This window comes from Tachypleus tridentatus, chromosome 8, assembly GCF_004210375.1.
Source record: "Tachypleus tridentatus isolate NWPU-2018 chromosome 8, ASM421037v1, whole genome shotgun sequence".
Lineage (NCBI taxonomy): Eukaryota > Metazoa > Arthropoda > Merostomata > Xiphosura > Limulidae > Tachypleus > Tachypleus tridentatus.
Genome location: NC_134832.1, coordinates 72,243,268 through 72,263,529, shown reverse-complemented (window position 1 = coordinate 72,263,529; position 20,262 = coordinate 72,243,268). Strand labels below are relative to the sequence as shown.

General features: G+C 33.6%; 1 protein-coding gene across 3 annotated transcripts in view; it reads left to right on the top strand.

The window, feature by feature from the left end:
• Positions 1–20,262, top strand: part of LOC143222649 (ras-related protein Rac1-like) — a 42,635-nt gene that overhangs the window by 1,510 nt on the left and 20,863 nt on the right. For 2 of the 3 annotated variants that reach the window (XR_013012398.1, XR_013012397.1), the window contains exon 1: positions 9,121–13,661. The exons of the other annotated variant lie outside the window; for it this stretch is intronic. The gene's annotated coding sequence lies outside the window, so the exon portion shown is untranslated. Of the gene's footprint in view, positions 1–9,120; positions 13,662–20,262 lie in introns of those variants that run through there. 3 annotated transcript variants of the gene reach the window in all.

Below are 20,262 nucleotides of genomic sequence, written 5' to 3'. Positions count from 1 at the left end.
TGATTGCAGAATTATAGAATACAAATGGGAGTTTATGAAGCCTCGTATATGCAAGCAGGTCTTCATATGAATTTCTAGGTTCATACTGAATTTACAAAAATAAATTTTCACATGTAATTAATGATTTTTTGTTGCAGTTGTGGAGATCACTAGTCAAAGTATAGCTTTTACACTATACACACGTCTACTATAATACAGTATAATTATGCTAAATTACATGTGAGACTATTATCAGACTCACCAAGTGATTCTTCCATTTATTAAAGTATAGTAAATGTACATTAACTTCTCATATCTATGTATTTATCCAATGAACCTTTAAAGAATTTGAAGTAACATGACATCACATCATGAGATAGATATTGTAATAGTAAAAAGTAATTTTTATAAAGAACAAATTTGCTTATCAGTTTAAACATTCAACCTTTAATACTTAAAGCTGGATTTATCAACAATCACACATAAATTAATGGTATTTCTTATACCAACACTGTTGTAACAGGTTGCTCTATAACAGGAACAAGAGAGCATCATTTGGGGGCAACAAGACACTGATTATAATGGATTTACTTAAATATCCAGGATATGCAGTCAAGAGTGGATATACAAGTCAACAAATTTGAGGAAATTTACAAGTAAAGCAAGGAATAAGTGACACTGAGTTCCATTCTACACAAGAGGATATATAATGTTTAATACTGTGAGTTGTTCTTCACAGGTGTATTCAATGTTTGCCTTTCATCAGCATTTCATAACTACTATTTCACAGCATGTCTGCAAGTCTGTTGCTTAGCTTGTAAGAAAACTTATTCAAAGCATGTGTTTATTTTAAAATGGCAGTTTAGCTCATGAGAAAGCAAGTCAACCATTTGTTTAAAATTTCACAACACAGCCATAAGTCTATTGTTAGCCCACATGAAAGTATAGTTGTCAAGCAGTTGTTTCATTTAGATGCTTCACTGTACACACAGATCAAGAAGGTCACAAAACAGCTATAAGGCTGGAGTGATCCACTATCCATACTCCTGGGACTGAAAAATGACTGTTTATCACTACCCTTACTTTCTACCATCAAATTTATTTTTTGTCCACGTTGTTTCTTTTCCACCAGTTCAGTTACAGTCTAACCTTTCTATTGATTCAATGCATTGCACTTTGCCATGTTTGAAAGCTTAGTTATGCAATATGAATTAAGTTATGTTTTTCTAAACATTCTGTTGTTTTGTTAAAAAAAAAAAAAGAGGCTCAAGCATTTCATATTTTCTATAATAATGCTTATTATTTATAAGTGCAAAACGACAACAATATATTTTGCATATTTGATATAAGTCTGTTAAGAAGTAAGTTAAAAATATTAAGAATTGGTTTGAAGCTTGGCACATGCATTCCTAATGGTAGCGTCAGTCATGCTTTTGTAACAAGATGTGCAGAGTATTTTATATATATTTTTTTATTTGTCGACTTTGAACACACAATTCCTTTCAGTTATGTAATTCAAATGTAGATTAACAGAGGAATGCTACTTTTTATCTTGTAAATTTGTTTTCTTGTTTTTCTCTTAATGTTTTATTAACTTAAGAATTATAAAAGAATAAGTTTTGTAAATTATATCACAATAATCTTAAGCAGTTTTTTTCTGGCAGATATTATAATTATATTATGGAATATATTTTTCATTAATCCTTTTTACACTCCTGGGACTGAAAAATGACTGTTTATCACTACCCTTACTTTCTACCATCAAATTTATTTTTTGTCCACGTTGTTTCTTTTCCACCAGTTCAGTTACAGTCTAACCTTTCTAAACTTATAAAAATCAAAAATGCATCTACACATGTTTTAGGTACAGGTATAAAGCAGCTGCCCACACTCAATTACAGATAAGTTAATTACTTCAGTCAGAACTTGTGCTTTTCGTGTGCACACCTTGGAGAAAACACCTATAAGAAAATTCTCATAATGCTGTAAGAACCAATGTCTGAATAGCAAAACCAACATGGGCAAGTAGTAATGCCTCAGAGAAACAAAAAAGTAGGTAAACACACAATTACCACACTGAAAAACTAAAACCACATGATAAACATTTTTTCTTTTTTTTTTTATGTAGTGTGTCAAACATTTGAATACATATGGTGAGAAGGGCCAGTTTCTCTCTCACTTTTATAAAACTTTTTAATATGACCAGTGTGAAATAGAATTTCATGTAATTGTGAGATGTATTTTAAAACTGTCAGGTAACCAGCTCAGTGTCCTTTGAACATGTAAAAGTAATACTTGCAACTTCCAAGATTTTGAAGTCTGATCTTGTTTACTTAAGTGTGTGCATGTGTATTGCCCCCACCCTCTGATTCCACCCATGGATTAATGAATAATAAATAGAAAGGTAAATCAGTTAGAAGGTAAATCAGAAATATTATTGAACATTGGAAAGAAATTTTAGAAGGTGATGTATAGGTTATCTTAATGAAGCATGTTGTATAAAGTATATTGGTTTGGGGCTTATTTTGGATTTTTTAAAACTTGTTAAAATGTTTTTATAAAAGAAGTATCATTATTATACTTTCCAATGTTAGAAAAATAGGATTATTAAGGGAATTTAAGGAAAAGCTTGATAAATATTTAAATTATAAGAACTTTCATTGAATTTTTGTTTTCATATTTTAAGAATTTAGTTTAAGTGGATACCACAGCACAGATGGACCAAAAGGTCTCTTGCTGATCATTTAATTGCATCTACCACAGCTGAAGGTAATGCATTCCAAAGACCAGCTTCCTTGTTAGAAAAATAACTGTTTTACTTGAAGGTGGCTCCTACCCTGCCAAAATTTGTCTCCTCATCTAAGTACAAAAAATGATTCATTAACAATATCAATTTCTTTTAACAGTTTTAAACACCTCAATCAGATCCCATCTAACCTTGTTACATTTTCAGCTACCTTTTTTGTTCTAAAAATATTTTTCAATTTCCTAATTTCCTGTTTGATCAGCTCTTTTGACCTAGCTAATCTTCTATACCTCTCATCATTGTAGTCAATGTAAACTTCTCATGTACATATATATATTGTTTAATTTCATCCTTTATACACCTTGTGATTTTCTTTGCAGCCACCTTTTTTTGTATAAAGAACATGCCTACAAAATGAAAATGTGTTTTTTTTTCCATTCTGTGTTTCCATTCACAGCAAATAATTTTTACCTCATTTCTATACAATTTTTCTAAACCAAAATCCCAAAACTTCAAATATAATTGAGCAGTGATTGCTTGCACCTAAATGTTCCCCAATATCCTTGCTGTCAACATTTTTGTATTAGAAAGTAACGATAATTTCTGAGTAGCATTGTTTTAGTTTATTATCTAACCTATTAATGAAGAAAAACCACCCTGAACAGTTTCTGAAAATCTTTCTTCCTCATAATTTGATTCTAACGTGTAACATTTTGTATTCCTGAAATTAGATTCTCCTCCAATTGTAACTTGATAAACAGCTGCATTCTTATTATGACAGTTTTTTATTAATTTCATCAGTTTCATCTGGTGGTCTATAACAAGTTTTAACTAAAAGCCTTCTTTTGCCTATAACCACTACCATGAAATTCTAATGGCATTTATTGTGACAATTGATACATTTTGCATTCTTATACCTGAAATCTTTAGGCTTAATAGGACTTTAATTTCAGGTTCATATAAATTATTATTGTACAAAAGCACTGCAAATAATAGTGAATCTTATAATGGCAAAATAGGTGTATTTCATTCTCATGTTTATCTTGTTTAAAGTACTTTTATAAGCAAGTTACATGTTTGTTTATTCACTTGTGTGTATGTGTGTTTTAAAGATGACCAACTGTTTCACATACCCATGAACAATCAACTCCACTCTTATCAAGACCTTTAATTCCAACAATTTCAGCTTTTACTTATATACTTCATATATTTCAGAACTTTATGTAAATAAAAACTTTCTCCTAACTGAGTAATATCATCATTTGTGTGAAATGAGATTCCTCCTTTCCTACTCGCCTGATATTAGAACATAGTCACTAAAGCTAGTGACACTACCATGCTTGTGTTTAGTGCTCTATGTTGTGTTCTCTTATAACATTTGTTTCTTAAGGTCTTTTTATTAGCATGTTTATTTATTCAATAATAGCCCACTGTTGACATCAATAATCATGTATCACCTGTGATTTTAATTTGTATTTTATGACTGTGAAGAGATGTTCCTTAGGAAAAATCCAGTTCAAACTGTATTAGGAGTATAATTTTGTTTTTGTAACTAGAAGATTGTATTTAAGAGCTTTTTGGTATTCAGCCACAATATTTTATATATTTAGCCTATACAGTTAGTTGGAGAAAAAACTTCATGCTTTAATCATAAATTTTGTTAGAGTAATTAGTATTATATGTAGTATAAACTGAAATAGAAACATAAATTGCTTGGTTTATAAAATTTAAATCTAGTAAAGTTAAAAAAAATGCTTCTGAAGATAAATATATTTATTAGAATGAAAACAGACTATTCTTTAAACTTAAAGTATTCTTAAACAAACAAACAAGAAAAATTTGGGATTAATGTTTAGACCTATATGCATAATCACTTTGTACTGGTTCATAATGTTATATTTTACTTTGAAATTTGAACTTGTGGCATGTTTTAAGTGGATCTTTATATTTTGCTATTGTAATAGGTGTTGTTGCAACTTATTGCTGTATTATCTTTACAGCTGTAACAATTATTGAAATAACTGTTTAACTTTTTTATAATTTATTAAAGACTTAATGTAAAAAAATCTTCTGTTTGAACAGATTCTTCAAAATATTTGAGATTGTACAACTTCATGTACTCAGTGTGTTTTTCATCTTACTATGATTGTTGCTCATGAAACTTTTTCTTCAGCTTTACATTGTACTTATATCAGTTTTCTAGTTTACATCTGCTAGAATAATTACTTCTGTACATTGTTGCAGAAGATAGAGGAATTGACTAATAATATTGCTTCACTCCATAAATATGTTTGACTGCTGAAATAGCATCCCACAGTGAGCCTTCAGCCCTATTAAAGCTTGAAATGTTACATGTATAAGGAATACCTGATAATTATCTGTATACTCCTTAAGTTTGGCAGTTGTATATAGATAAATCTGTTTCTAGAAATACTTTAACCATAAAGTAGCTAACTAAATTTAAAAAAATTACTGATTTATAATTTTTAATTTCTGGAAAATGCTAAAAATAATAGCAGAACAAACAACACTGCACAACAATTTTTTTGAAAAGTTTTATTTCCAGAAAAGTTTTTGCTGATTGTGACAGGTACCTGGTGGGTATGCACAAATATAGTTTTGGTTTTGCTTCATCACGTAGGAACTCTAAGAAATAGACAGTTAACTGTTTACAGGCAATAACGTATTTAATTGCGTTTATGTTTCTAATACGCTATTAAGTTCAACATAATTAAGTGTTTTGCTCCAAATTTCATTTGTATTCAATGTCCTGTGCATCACGTTGCAGTGTCCAACAGTAGTCAGCAAGCATTGATGGATTCCAGTTTCCCTGATATTGTTTTTCCATTGTAGCAATGCCCTGGTGAAACTGAAGATTTTGATGAAATGGTACGTGATGGGCAAATTTGGTTGTGATTTTCGTGATCAGCAGCCAAAAATCTACAAGGAACACCCAACAGTGTTCAAGAAGCAAAAACTTTGTTGTGCAGTGATTGTTATTTATAGCAGTCAAACTTTATATTAAAGATTAGCACATATTGGAGAAAGATCCAGTTGTTTAAATATGGCATAATTTAAATCACTAAACATAAAAGCAAAATAAATGGAAGATGAAATGGGACAAATTGTACAACTTATTTTTACGTACCGTATTTCCTGGCGTTGAAAATGCAATTTTTTTCTCTCAAAATAAGTCAAAAATTTACCCTGCGTCTTCCAAGCTGAAGGTGACGTTGCTCATAGGCCTAAACCTGAGCCTAGAAAGACAAAACTTGCAGTGATCCATGGCAGATTAACAACCAGCTACAACTTTTGGACATATCTATCAACAAGTTTTCTAAGATATTTATGAAAGAAGAATGAAATCAGTGAATGAGGGACAGACTATGATGTCCTAACACCAACAGGTCGTTTGAAGAGGCCAACAATTGCTCAGTTGTGCGAGTGGGTTGTAAAATTGTGGAATTCTGTGAAAACAAAAATAGTAGCCAAAGCTTTTTTAAAAATGTGGCATCAGTAATGTGTTAAATAACACAGAAGATAACATTTTATTTTAAGACATTGACATTTCGGACAGACATGATGACTACAATGATGGCAGTGATGTGGATGACAACAGTGAATTTTCAGGATTTGAAGATTAAAATACTTTTCCTTATTTGTGTGTGTTGTTTTTAATTCTTATTCTGTTGTAATTTTAATGTATTGTAATGTTTGGTTTATCATGTTTGTGTGGCATTAAAAAAGGTTGCAGTAAAATGGTATTTTTAAAAACAATAAATTATAAGTAATATGATACTAAGTTATGTCCAATGATACAAAACATTCTTAAAAACCATAAAATCAAGACTGTGTTAGCCATAGCCACATTCTTGTGCAGGCTTATTAAATATTATTAAAAACAGTGAGCTATAAAAACCATTACAAATCAATATGCTTTGCTAGCCATAGATACGTCCATTTTCGAGAGTCGAGACAGCGAGTGGAATCCCCGTCACACCAACCATGCTGGCTATTTCAGCTGTGGGAGCGTTATAATGTGATGGTCAATCCCACTTTTAGTTGATAAAAGAGTAACCCAAGAGTTGGTGATGGGTGATGATGACTAACTGCCTTCCATTTAGTCTTACACTGCTAAATTAGTGACGGCAAGCGCAGATGGCCCTCGTGTAGCTTTGCATGAAATTCAAACAAATGCGAGTGGAAAGCATGAGAGACAAAATATGGCTAGTCACAAGTGGTAAACAAATCTGTTGCACGAACAGATCAATGTACATGTGGAACTGTAATGGCAGCATTCTTTTTTATTCTTCAGGCTTAGAATAATGGTATTACTGGTAATAATACGGATATTCCAGTGGTAATATAAGGTACACACTTTCAAAGGTAGATAAGCATATAGCTCACAAAAAAACGAGAAGTGGGCAAGAGGATTTATGTACCATAAGTCACTAAACAGTCCACGAAACATCTTGGTAAGATTAGTAGAAGTGCTGGGACTTTATTCTTATGTTTATCTTTCCACCCACCCACCCCCCAAAAAAAAAAAAATTTAGCTAATCAAAATTGGGATCCATATTCGACACTGGGAAATACATATATTCATTTATAATTTTTAATATGTGGGAAACAATCAGTCTTTAAACCGAAACATGTTGCATGAAAGTAATGTTATTCACATTCTATTTCTGATATATTTTTTGTTGGGTATTTGGTAAAGTTAAAGTTAAGCATAAAGTGTTTTTAGAATCATGGGAAATTTAGTTAATACAGGAATTCATATTTGCTTGTATGTTCTGGTCTTTAGTTATTTAGTCATTTACTAAAACTTCATAGCTTTTGTTTAGCACCATTTGTCTTACATTTTATATTTTGTTGTGACTTCAAATCCAGGAGTGAAAGAAGTCTTTAATTAGCTACATCTGTGAATATGGCTCAAGGTTTATAAGTAACATGTTTGCTCCTCAGCCTATTTTACTGATACTTTCTATGTTCCCACTAGTCATTTTACAATTATTTTTTTAGGAAGAGTGTATATGTAGTGGTTGTGTCCCAGCCAATAAGTTGCCCTTTAAAAAGAAAATAGAGCATGACTCCTTGATGGGTCATGTGGGTCTTACTGGAAGACTATCACGACCTGCTAGTGGGTTGTGTGGGAGCCAATGTGTTAAATTTGTTTTATAATATTAATTTTTTGCATAATAAAGTTTCATGTAAAATATTGTTGCTGATTAATACCCTTACTGCAGGAAGAAAAAAAGCATGCAGAGGTTGGTTACTTAAAACCATACTTGGGACTACAAAACAAAAAAAAGGCTTAAAGATACGGGCATGTTTTTCTGAAAAATATAAATTGGGGTTGTTTGATCCATGTGTTAAAAAAACTGTTAAAAAATTGGAAAATTTGCTTATAACTGATCTGCTTGAGTGGAGAAACAAAAGAATTTTAAATTAGGAAGTAGAATATTAGAAGTAGTTAGTCTTGGAAGTCAAAATGTAGACTGTTATTTTTAAAATTATTTTTTATTGGAATTCCAAACTTGTGGGATGTTATGGCTTTTGGTGATGTTAGTTTAAATTAATTTAAATAAATATTGATTTCAACCATAGCATATAATGACATACTAATAAATAAGTTAAACAAACTTTGATTTATTGGTTGTAAGTCAAATATTTAGAAACTCAAGATATGATTTGATGATTTGTGAAACTGCTATTTATAAGCTATTTAGTATTTGATACATATGCCAGTGTACAAATCTGAAGTTATTTAGAATTATTTTAGTTAGTCTAAAACAAAATTATTAATGTAACTTGAAATAGCTGTTTTAATCAATTCAAGCAACATTCAATGACTTCCTTCATACTTGTATGAAAAGAAACTAAGAAGAAATGATTGATTTTTATAGTTTCCTTTAAGGAGATTTGTTTTTTAATAGAAATGTATGTAAAGCTTCAATTGATATTATAACCTAGTTACATTACATTGCAAGATTGTTTTTACTTTAGAGAATAAGAAACACAGGTTTGTAGAAGATAAACAGTTTCAACATTGATACATCATATAGTTTAGAAAGAAAACTGATAATTCAGTCTGTAAGAAATCATCTGTATTCAATAAAACTTTAAAAATACAATACATTTGTGATAAACAGTTAAGATCAAACTTTTGGTTTCTTTGTTAAACACATGTAACTTGGTGAAAAATGACAGGTAGAAGATTAGACTGGGTTGGGCTGTGACTATGCCAAACCAAGAAGGTAAACATGTTCAAGAGGCTTAGTGCCATTCATTAAGTAGGCTTGTGCTATTTAGGTCGGCGTAGGACGTATCTGGTTAACGCCTACAATACAGAAGTGTGGGCATCTTTTAACTCAGTAATGGTAGGTGGGGAATCTTTGAGGTTTTGCTGTGTGTTAAAAAGTTTGAATAATAATTATCGTAAAGAAAGAAAACTGGTTCAATGCACATATCAATTGAGAGTTAATATTAAAGAGGATTATTAAGCCTTTTTGTAGTCTAGTTGAGCATTCATGTTTATTGTAATACTGAAAAGCACAAAAAATTTTTATCATACAAATATATTACGACCTTCGAAATAATGGATATTTATTTATGAGGTATTTTGGTAAGGTGTTACGAGTAGGTTAGCTTTGATCGTGAAATTGTAAAGAGTTTAAGACATATTCACGGCTTTTTTCATAGTGTGTTTCTGTGTGACTGTGCAGAGCATATTCGTATTAAAAATGTAATGAATATGAATATTGACTTTTCTATTAGCTGAAACAGTATTTGAAAATTATTTATACTTTGTTAATTCCCATACTAAGTAAAATAAGTTAGAGTGAAGTGTAAAATTCCCCGTGAGGGCGATGTTGTTATTTCAACGTTTCGTGGTCAAAACTTTACTAACAACCCGCAGGAAATTGGATTAGTTTTCACGTATTGTAATAGACCACGTTTGTTGTCCAGTAACAGTGTGTGGCCAGTACTGTTTGATGGATGCATTAGATGCTGAGCTTTATTTTGTAGTCAGAGTTGTAGTATTGAAATCGGTCATTATGTAAATAATAATATTTTATTACAAAAAGTAAAGGTACACGCTAGAAGAGTGATAGGATTCGGTTATACATAGCCCAGCTTCATTTCCTATTCACTAACACGCTAAGTATTTCTTACAGCATATATTTTGTACACTTTCCGTTTCCAAAACGATTGGCTTTAACCGACCAGTCGACCAAGACACGTGATGAAATGTAGTTCAACATGTGATGTTGAATAGCATAAATATGTACATTACTTATCAAGTAAAAATAAAATTATGTAATTGTGGAGGGAGGACATAAACTCAGTATATTATCATGAAATCTTATACTTTCGTCTGAGCATATACGACGTGACTCTTTCTTTAGCTATTTATTTGGGTTTGAGGTGGAAAGAAATTCATGTTTTGATAAACAAAAGGAATTCATAAATATTTCTTTAATTGTTACTCGACGTTCAAATGGTGTCATATTGGATAATTTGTTTACTGTGGTACTGATTTATTATTTCTTTTTACGAAATATACAAATTATGAAGAATCTTTGTATGTATATATTATTGATACGCGGGCCCTTGTAATACTGGTAGGAAGCTTAAAGACAGTGGATACAAATAAGGAAAGATACCTATATCCAATAGAACACTGAAAATGCAACTGTTTGTTGAATGTACATGTTAAAATTATCTTTGAATTGTAGTGCACGCATGCAAATTGGTTATGGCACACATTGATTCAAAATAACTATGTGCTCTGTAATTTATTTATTTTTCCTGCACTAATTATTTTGAAGAATGAATTACACTATATAACACAGATTTTGTTCTTGGATAGTATGTATTATTTCTTAATTGCTTATGTTGTAAAAGTACAGAAAATGGCCATTATTCCCTTCAAACTTTCCTTTTTTGACATGGATAATGAAATTTAGAAATTAACCTATTTTCCATGTAAAAACAAGCAAATTTGCACGTTTTCATTTACATAAGGTCTGAATAAAACAACATGAATCAAGATTTACATGTATTTACACTAAAGTTGTACAAAAGTGAACAAACGTGTTTAGAAGTAATTAGTTTTTCGAGATTTGCGACTGTAATGTAAATCACTTTCATATATCAGCCCCCAAATATAGTCTCCCATCATGTTTGCGTTATACAATCCTTGGTAACGGCATTCAAAGTCCAATATATTGCTTTGCTCCTCTGAGTATGCTCCCATGTTCTCCTTGAGTTTATCAAGATGAGCATCAAGGATATGGACTTCCAGGGACATTTCTGCAGCCCATTTTGCCGTGGTTTTCAGCAGAGCTTCAACCAGTTCCACACAATTTTCGGCCTTATGATTGCCCAAGAAGCCCCAAATCACTGCGATAAAGCTGCCCCAAGCTTTTTTTCCCTTCCTACTGAGCATTCTGGGGTATTATGTGCACTCCAGGATCTTCTTTATTTGTGGCCCAACGAAGACACCAACTTTGACCTTTGCCTCAGACAGCTTAGGAAAGAAGTCTCGAAGGTACTTGAAGGCTGCAGATTTCTTATCAAGAGCTGTGACAAACTGTTTCATAAGACCCAATTTTATGTACATTGGTGGGTACAACACCTTCTGGAGGTCCATTTGTGGCTCACACTTGACATTGTGTCTCCTCACAGAGAACTCGGTCCGTTGTGGCCAGTTCTTCGTGTTGTAGTATGCTGCGGTGTCCCTGCTGTCCCAAATGCAAAGATAACAGGGAAACTTGGTAAAGCCTCCTTAGAGACCCATCAGGAATGCCACCATTTTGAAGTCTCCGATAACCTCCCAGCTATACCTCATCGTACTTCAAGGCTTCTAGAAAGGTCTTGACGCTGTTGTATTCTTCTTTTGCAGAGTAGTTTTTTGCTCTTGTCTTGATAAATTGGCCACATGTATAGCAAAATGCATCTGGAGAATATTTGCAACTTCTTGATGCCATCTCTGATAAAATCAGAAGTCTGTGTGTTCACTTAGGCAACTAGAACTAAACTGAGCAGTGGTGAGTAGTGAGCCCCTGTATATATATTAGTATGGAAAGTTCTAGAAAATTCTCGTAAGTTCTACAACATTCTAGAAAGTTCTTGAAAATTCTTGTAAGTTGGAGAAAATTCTCTACCAGCTACTCAATACTGAATCTACGTGGAATGTTTTGGAAAATGGGTAAATGTGAAAATTTCATTGCATAGGTCAGAAAAGCAAAGTTTGAAGAGAAATATAGGTCTTTTCAATTTACTTTAGGCATAAGCAATTGGGAAATAACACTTTCTGACCAGGAACGAGAAAAAGTTAAAATTCTGTCACATAGTGTTATTTATGCTATGAATTATTTTCCAGTTTGGCTTTGACCACCAAGAAAATCAATACGTTTTCATACAACCGTTTATGTTTTGTTGTTGTTGTTGAAGAATCATATAGTTAGGAAAGATAAACCATTCAGTACTGTTATAGGTGGTGTTCGCATATGATAAGACTAAAGGCACGTGGCTCGGGCGAACGAAACTGACGTAAAGTAAAACACTAATTTGTTCTTGGGTTCCGTTGGACAATATTAAGTGATTAAATTATACGAAAGTATTGCAAAGTTTGATTCTTAATTTTATATCTCCTTCTTTTGAGTTTAACGTCACAACATTCACGCACGACCTGATCAAGAGATGGATGATAAACTCATGATCTTTAAAGGAACTGAAGCACGAAAAACTAGTTTGTTGCAGCAGGGGGAAGGGGGTTAAGAGTGTAAAAAATATTTACTTTAGAATCTTACATGCTTCTCGTATGTAATAAAATTCTGTTTTCATGTAATCAATTACAATGATTGATAATACACGAAAAGTATGTCACTATATACTACACCAGTCAAAGGTTAGTTAAGTCGTTGACATCTGTTTCATACGCAATCCCTAAAGGTCACCCATTTGTTACTGAGATCTAAAAGATCAGTAAGAAGACAAACAGTGAATTGACGATAACTAGAAAGGAGCAATATTTCAAAGATAGTGCTTCTAAATATTCAGTAGTAAGCTTTAAAGATAAATATAAAAATAAGGTGTATAGGTATTTTAAGTTAGGCTTATCCATTTTTGTATCACATTTGAAAAGAAATATGAACGTAAAAGTTACAATAATAAATAACTACAAACATTTTACGTGTATTGTTGGAAACGTTTCTTTACAGTTCGTATAATTACACTAAAATATTACAGACGTAAATTGTAAATATTTACAGTAATAGAACTAATGTAAAGCGAATTTAAAATGTTTACATATTATGTCTGCAATAGTTTGTAGAGGAGTCCGGAGTTGCAGTTAAGTGTTATTAAGAAGTCTAACACAAAACAATAAAACGGAATGGGTATTGTGGTTTTAATGGGTGTAGTTGATTGAACACGTTCTCTGCCACAAAGAATGTCAATAGTCATGTACGTCATTTATCAGCACGTATGGTAATTTGTCATAATATCTATCACAAGCATGACGTTAGTCTGCTAGAGATCTAACACTGATATCAGTATGTGTGTGGACTGGGAGTGGCTAAATGATTAGCGTGCCTAGTCTGTGTATCTACGAATTCATGGTTTAAGAAATCGCATTCTGCACTTTGGTACCATGCGTATGCAATAAAAGTGATGGCCAAATCCAACTTTCTTTTATCAGAAAAGAGTAACTTAAAAGTTGCTTTCTCACGAGGGTGTCAGTTCAAGATCAGGAATGTTTTTGTGTAGATATTCGTTGTGTAGCTTTGCGCGAAATTTCGAAACAAACTGACAATACGAGGAATCAGAAGCCTACTTCCTATGGATTTCTTTCGAATGACCGTTTTGTATCCAGTATGACTTGTATTTAGCAGTGTCGCTTAAGGGCAAGAAAACGATGATAGTGGTATTGTATGCCCATGTTGCATAATTTTATAGTATGTAAACTTTCATTGTCACCAGGACACGTTCACGCGCTTTCCAACACCACTCAAAGAGTGTTAATTTGATACAGCTGAACAGAATTAATATTAGGATAACGATAATGATATAAATGACCAAATAACAATATTGTAAATTGGCTTTATCGCTGGGAAGATTACATGCAGTAGTAATTATACTTTAATTCATGTAAAGTCAGGGTTAAATAGTTTGGTCCACAGTCGCTTTATTGCTAGTCCGGGCTGTTTGAAATAATAACCAAGAATTTCAATGCACAGCTTGAAATCACATTAGTTTTTTTTTGTAGGAATTAGAATTCTCCGTCTGTCACCCACCATACATATGTTTATAGTGTAATTTGTATAGCATAACTAGGAATCGTTAACTCCCTTCTGTATTAATATGCATGTAGTAATGGCCGCCCTCTTGAAAAGTATATAATCTAAATTATGAAAATTCTTATATTAATATTGTAAGACAGTCATTGAGACGGATTAAGGCATAATAAGAGAACTTCATTCAGAAAACTCATTTTTAAACATTCTCATTAAATCCTTTTTATTTACCCTTTATTTTCCAGTTAAGGCAATGATAAAATTACAGACTTTCAACTCTATAATCCATGTGGTGGACAGAGTGCAGGCAGCCTGTTATTTAGCTTTACGCTAAAAACAATAAAAACATACAAGTAAGGAACACATAAGATAACCCCTGGTTGATAGTAGATAACTGTTGGTGTGTTGTGTGTTACAAACTGGTTGTTTGATACGTATTTATTAAATACCTATTGTTTAATTCCACCATATTAACCGTGTGTTGTGTTTCACTTATTATTCCCTATGATGTATGTATATACTGTTGAATATTGATTACTTTATTGTGTGAATCAAACCTCTTATGTAAATACTCAGAACCTACCCAAAATACGAAATCGAATAATACATAAAAGTATTTTGTTTAACGTTGATTAAAAGGTTTAGCAAGTGTGAACCCTGTCCTTTCCAAAGTGGCCCGGCATGGCCAGGTGGGTTACGGCGTTCGGCTCGTAATATGAGTTTCGCGGGTTGGAATCCCCGTCGCACCAAACATGCTCGCCCTTTCAGCCGTGGGGGTGTTATAAAGTTACGGTCAATCCCACTATTCGTTGGTAAAAAGAGTAGCCCAAGAGTTGGCGGTGAGTGGTGATGACTAGCTGCCTTCCCTCTAGTCTTACACTGTTAAATTAGGGATGGTTAGCGCAGATAGCCCTCGAGTATCTTTGCTTGAAATTCAAAACAAAACAAACCAGTTGTCCCGACAATGCCACAGTGCTTTCGTAAAACGTATGTTGTTAATTCTTACACTCGAGAACTTTCTACAAATTTAGGGACCCCTGCTAGTACAGCGGTAAGTCTACAGATTTACAACGCTAAAATCAGGGGTTCGATTCCCCTTGGTTAGCTCAGCAAATAGTCCTATGTGGCTTTGCTATAAAAATGCACACAAATTTAGGGAAGAAGTGGGAATTTCGCAAAACACGTTTAACAGCATAAGTCGCATGCATTTCTAAATATAAATTTAACTTAAACGTCGATATTAAAATAATTATGTAATAATAAAGTTATTATATACGTCTGCCACCAGTAGACTATTATTTTACGCCAGAAAGGTAAATTTTGATTTGTAGTTATTCTACGGAAATAGTTTGTTGATAATCGCATATACTTATTATTTCAGGTAATGTAAATGTTTGTAAGTAAAAAAACAACTAACTATATGACGTATTTGTTTATTGTTATATGTTACTACAGCATCCTTTTGAATGGTTAGGGTGATCGAACATGTTCACTGAAGAAATGGTGGTGAGTGGTATTGACTGTCTTCCCTTTAGTGTAATACTTCCAAAATTAGGGGTGGCTTTTTCAGATAGCTCTAGAGTAGCTTTGTGCGAAATTCGTGGAGTACAAAACGTCGGTTTTATTATTGAATCTGACCATCTCAATTCTGACAAGGATCTGGATCCTGATGCAGAAAATAGTAATTGTTTTGTGGAGATATTTTATGATACATATTCTTTGTTTCACTTTTATACGATTTGTTTGTTTGTTAAAAACCGGCTGAGATGTTGATTAGACGCTGAAATATACTCTTCAAAAAAAGAAACGCAAAAGGCAAAATATGAGACAAATTGTTAACAAGTTTATTCCGGGTAGTTCTGTATGACATGTGTGAAACTTTGCACATTCACTACTGAACATCCAAAGTCTGCAAAGGCGAAGTCCACGCTCACTAGGTGAAGTTTAACGTCACTCAACGTCAATAACGAGTATGCCCCCCGTGAGCATCAATAACTGCTTGGCATCTCCTGCCCATGGAAGCGATGAGATGACGAATCACATCCTGTGGAATGGCTGTCCACTCAGCCTGCAAAGCTGCTGCAAGCTGAGGTAGAGTCTGCGGTTGAGGTTGTCGCCGTCGCAAACGTCGGTCCAACTCGTCCCAAAGATGTTCGATGGGGTTTAAATCTGGTGGGATAGGGAAGAACGTTGATGTTGTAGTGTCTCAAGAAGACAGTGGTGAGGATGGGCGTTGTCATGTTGAAAAACGTCGTTGACATTCACCATGATGGGTTGCACATGGGGCCTAAGAATCTCGTAGACGGTTGCGTACGGTCTGATCGGAAATCCTACGCAGCCCTGGTATAGTTGAGGCAGTAGACGTCGCAGTGGTGGTCCTATCCCGAAGGTGACGTAACCGGATGTTGCGATCTTGTGCGGGCGTGGTCACACGAGGTCTGCCAGATCGTGGACGGCACGAGTTGATCCTTGTTGTTGGTGACGATTCCACAGCCTTGTGATGGTGCTTGGGTGGACATTCACAGCTCTGGCAACATCTGATCGAGATTCGCCTGCTTCCAAGCGACCAATGGTGTTGTTGCGTTGTGCTTCAGTCAGTCTTGGCGTAACTGTATTGCGTGTCGGTGGCTTAACACTGAGCTATGGAAACCGAGAACCCGTCACTTTTATAGGGATTTTGCACTTGCAGAACATGCAGATCTCTCAAACAAATTTATTGGACACGCATGCGTTTTGGCGAAAAATCCGATGTTTTCCTCAGTTTTCAAAGTGCACAACTTTTATTGTCATTTTGGTCTGACAATCAGTGCCTGAACACGTGTAACATCACATACTCTGAGCTTGTAACGTTATTACATATATTTCTCTTTAAAATAACAAAAATATCCCTTTTGCGTTTCTTGTTTTGAAGAGTATATTTGCATACACGCGCGCGTACATATTTATGTGAAGATACTGATGTCATTTGTTGTGACAACCTGGTCGATATAAACAATAATAGATGAAAATTGCCATCAATAAATTTTTTGTACAAATGACATTTCAGTCAAGCACTTAATAATAAGGTAAAAGACGTGGAAATTTTAGAGGTTCCAGTAAAAGAACAAAACCAAAAAGCCGGCGGTAACTTGATTCTAGATGGGGGCCGTGATTATTTTTTTCTTTGTGACCTAATCGGTATTGTTATGTTTCGATATATTTTGTAACTCGTGAGACATCAAATTGTTCGTTACGTTCTACCGTGAATTTTCACAATTTTTTTAAAAGTAATGTTTGATTTAGCTTGCTTCTTGTAAGTTAAAGAAAACTGAGACGTCTCTCGTCTACTGGAGTAATTAGACTTGTTTGTTGAGGGTTACTTACTTTTAAAGCTAAGCTGTATTTTTAAGTGTCAAATATATTTTATACATGGTAATATTTCACGTTCCCGATGTCTTGCATGTTGTTTTCATGTTAAAATTGTTATGCTTATTCTTCCACATTTTAAAGCATTAAAGCATAAATGAACCAAGCTATAAAAATTGTATTCTGATAACTTTAAATAGATGACAACGATTTGTCATTAAGCACAGTTTATCAGAATACACTTTTTACAGTTAGTTATCAAGTAACTGTACAACTGTTATCAAAGAATAAATACACAATATCAAAACATAGGGACGTAAATATTACATTATGCTTACAAAGATGTTGACCATGTAGGTTTCCAGTTTCAACGAGTTCAATTACTTAGCCTGTAAACGTATGTTACGAAAACACGAGTTATAAGAAGTCGCAAACAATCTTGAAACCTATAAAATAAAAATTACCTGGATTTTGCTCCCTAAAACCGTAATTACAATGCAACACAACAAACTTGGACTCTCATCTGATATAATTCCCGCGTTGTTATTGTGTCCTCGTGTAAGATATGTAATTTAAAGAAATGGAGGCTGATTTTTTTTAAAACACTTAACTTATTTTAACAAAGGAAACTCTCTAGAGACAGTTAAAAAATCGTATAAAAAAGCCTTGGTTTCTAGCTTTTCTGTTTTTTATACGATTTTTTAACTGTCTCTAGAGAGTTTTCTTTGTTAAAATAAGTTAGTGTTTTTTATATTTATAGAGAAAATAATAATGTTTCTCATATCAAAACCTAGTAGGTCAAAATCCCACGTGCGTTTAAAAAGATTTTTGTTTGTTTGTTTTGGAATTTCGCACAAAGCTACTCGAGGGCTATCTGTGCTAGCCGTCCCTAATTTAGCAGTGTAAGACTAGAGGGAAGGCAGCTAGTCATCACTACCCACCGCCAACTCTTGGGCTACTCTTTTACCAACGAATAGTGGGAATAATCGTAACATTATAACGCCCCCACGGCTGAAAGGGCGAGCATGCTTGGTGCGACGGGGATTCAAACCCGCGACCCTCATATTACGAGTCGAACGCCTTACGCGCTCGGCCATGCCGGGCCTGTTTAAAAAAAAAAAAGAAAAAGAAATAAACCAAATAAAAGTAGGGCAACCAGTTACTACCTTAACAAGGCAATGGAATCGTGTGTTTCAAGGGTTGGGCATGGCCATATTCCAAGTGCCCTTGGTTTACGCTCCTTTGTTGTAAAACCACAGTTTGAACTTTGGAAGTGGGTGCATTAGATGGGTGATTCGCAGACCCTATCGGTAACCACTAGGCTATTTTTTGGGACGTTTAAAAACAACTGAAAACTAGTATACTTGAGAGACTTCATGTTTATGTTGCAGAATAGTACATTCAACTAAGCTGAAGGTTTAACGTGACTTGTAATATTGACAAACGGAAGTGAATTACTTTTTGCACTTATGTAACTACAGGCAAAAATTTTTAAATTTCAGATAAGTTTTCAGCATTTTTCTTTTCAGACTAGGATTTTTTCATTGAACATTTTAAATTGTCCAGAATATTGCTATTAATAAATATGCCCCCTCCGGTGAGTCAGCGGTAATATTATGGAATTGAAACATTAAAATCCAGGGTTCGATTCCCCTCGATGAACAGAACACACTTTTGCTCATTGTGAAGCTTTGCGCTGAAACAAAATAATGCCTATATTAGATATCATATTGATACTTTATATTGAGGTCTGAGGTAAAACACAAAACGTGGGTGAAATAAGTATTTTTGTTGTTTTTTTGAGGATCTTTCTGATTTACAAATACACATTTTAGTATTTCTAAACAACTGTAACTTTAAATCGTACAAGCCATTAAGTTATTATTCCCTCTGTTTGGTTTCACCCTTTACGTGCAGTATTTATTGATTTCATTTTCATTTAATCCATCCTCTACAATCTTTTTTCTTTTCTTTTTAGAGTTTTTGCTGACCGCATTCCCTCTAATGTTGCAGCTGCTAGAGTTAAGTTTTCGTTCTCCTTATTTTAATTTATCAATGTTAACTTTCACAAAATTCTTCCAATCACGTTTAAAATACAGTGTTGCCATCTATTTCCATAGATGTTCCTTTCGTGTTCAGCTTTATATCCAGCAATCATATTGAAGAGCCATAAGATCTGTGCTGGAATTATGCTCGTTTGTTTTCGAAGTCCTGTCTATGGCTTCATTCCGCTATCTTCCTCCGAGTTTTCCTATCTATCTTTGGCACAATTCCATCATGTAGTTCATATTGTTGTGGCTAGAAACTGGGTGTTATTGACTGCTCTTCAGCTGCTAACAAATGTGATTATTGCAAAATGTTTTCATAATTCTATTTTTTAAAATAAAGATTCACACCTTGGATAACGCTGTCGTGTGACTTTCAAACGTTGTTCTTGCATGTGTAATTATTTGCAACGGTCCCAGCACTTTATTAACTGTTTTACTTGAATAATTTATGTTTTGGTGTAATGCAAGACTGTATTTTCGGTGGATGTATGTATTTGTGCTACACTCGTAATTTCGTTTCATTTATAAAGTTGCTTGTTAAATAACGTGACGATGATTCCTAGTAGTCGTGATGTCTGTGCCAGTTTAGTTATCAAAATGAATATAATTATGTATAGTAAGTATATTCATTTTTATTATGGCAACGTATCTTTACCAGAGGCAAAAACACCATATCATGTATATATACACGCACTCGCACACTGCATACTAGCTGGAGTAACTTCCTCTGTACACGGCCTAATTAGGGTTTGCTTACAAATGCTTATCGCTTGGTTTTCGTATTCACACGATTGCCCTTACGTTCTAGACTTTTCCGGATCTCATTAACAAGTTGCAT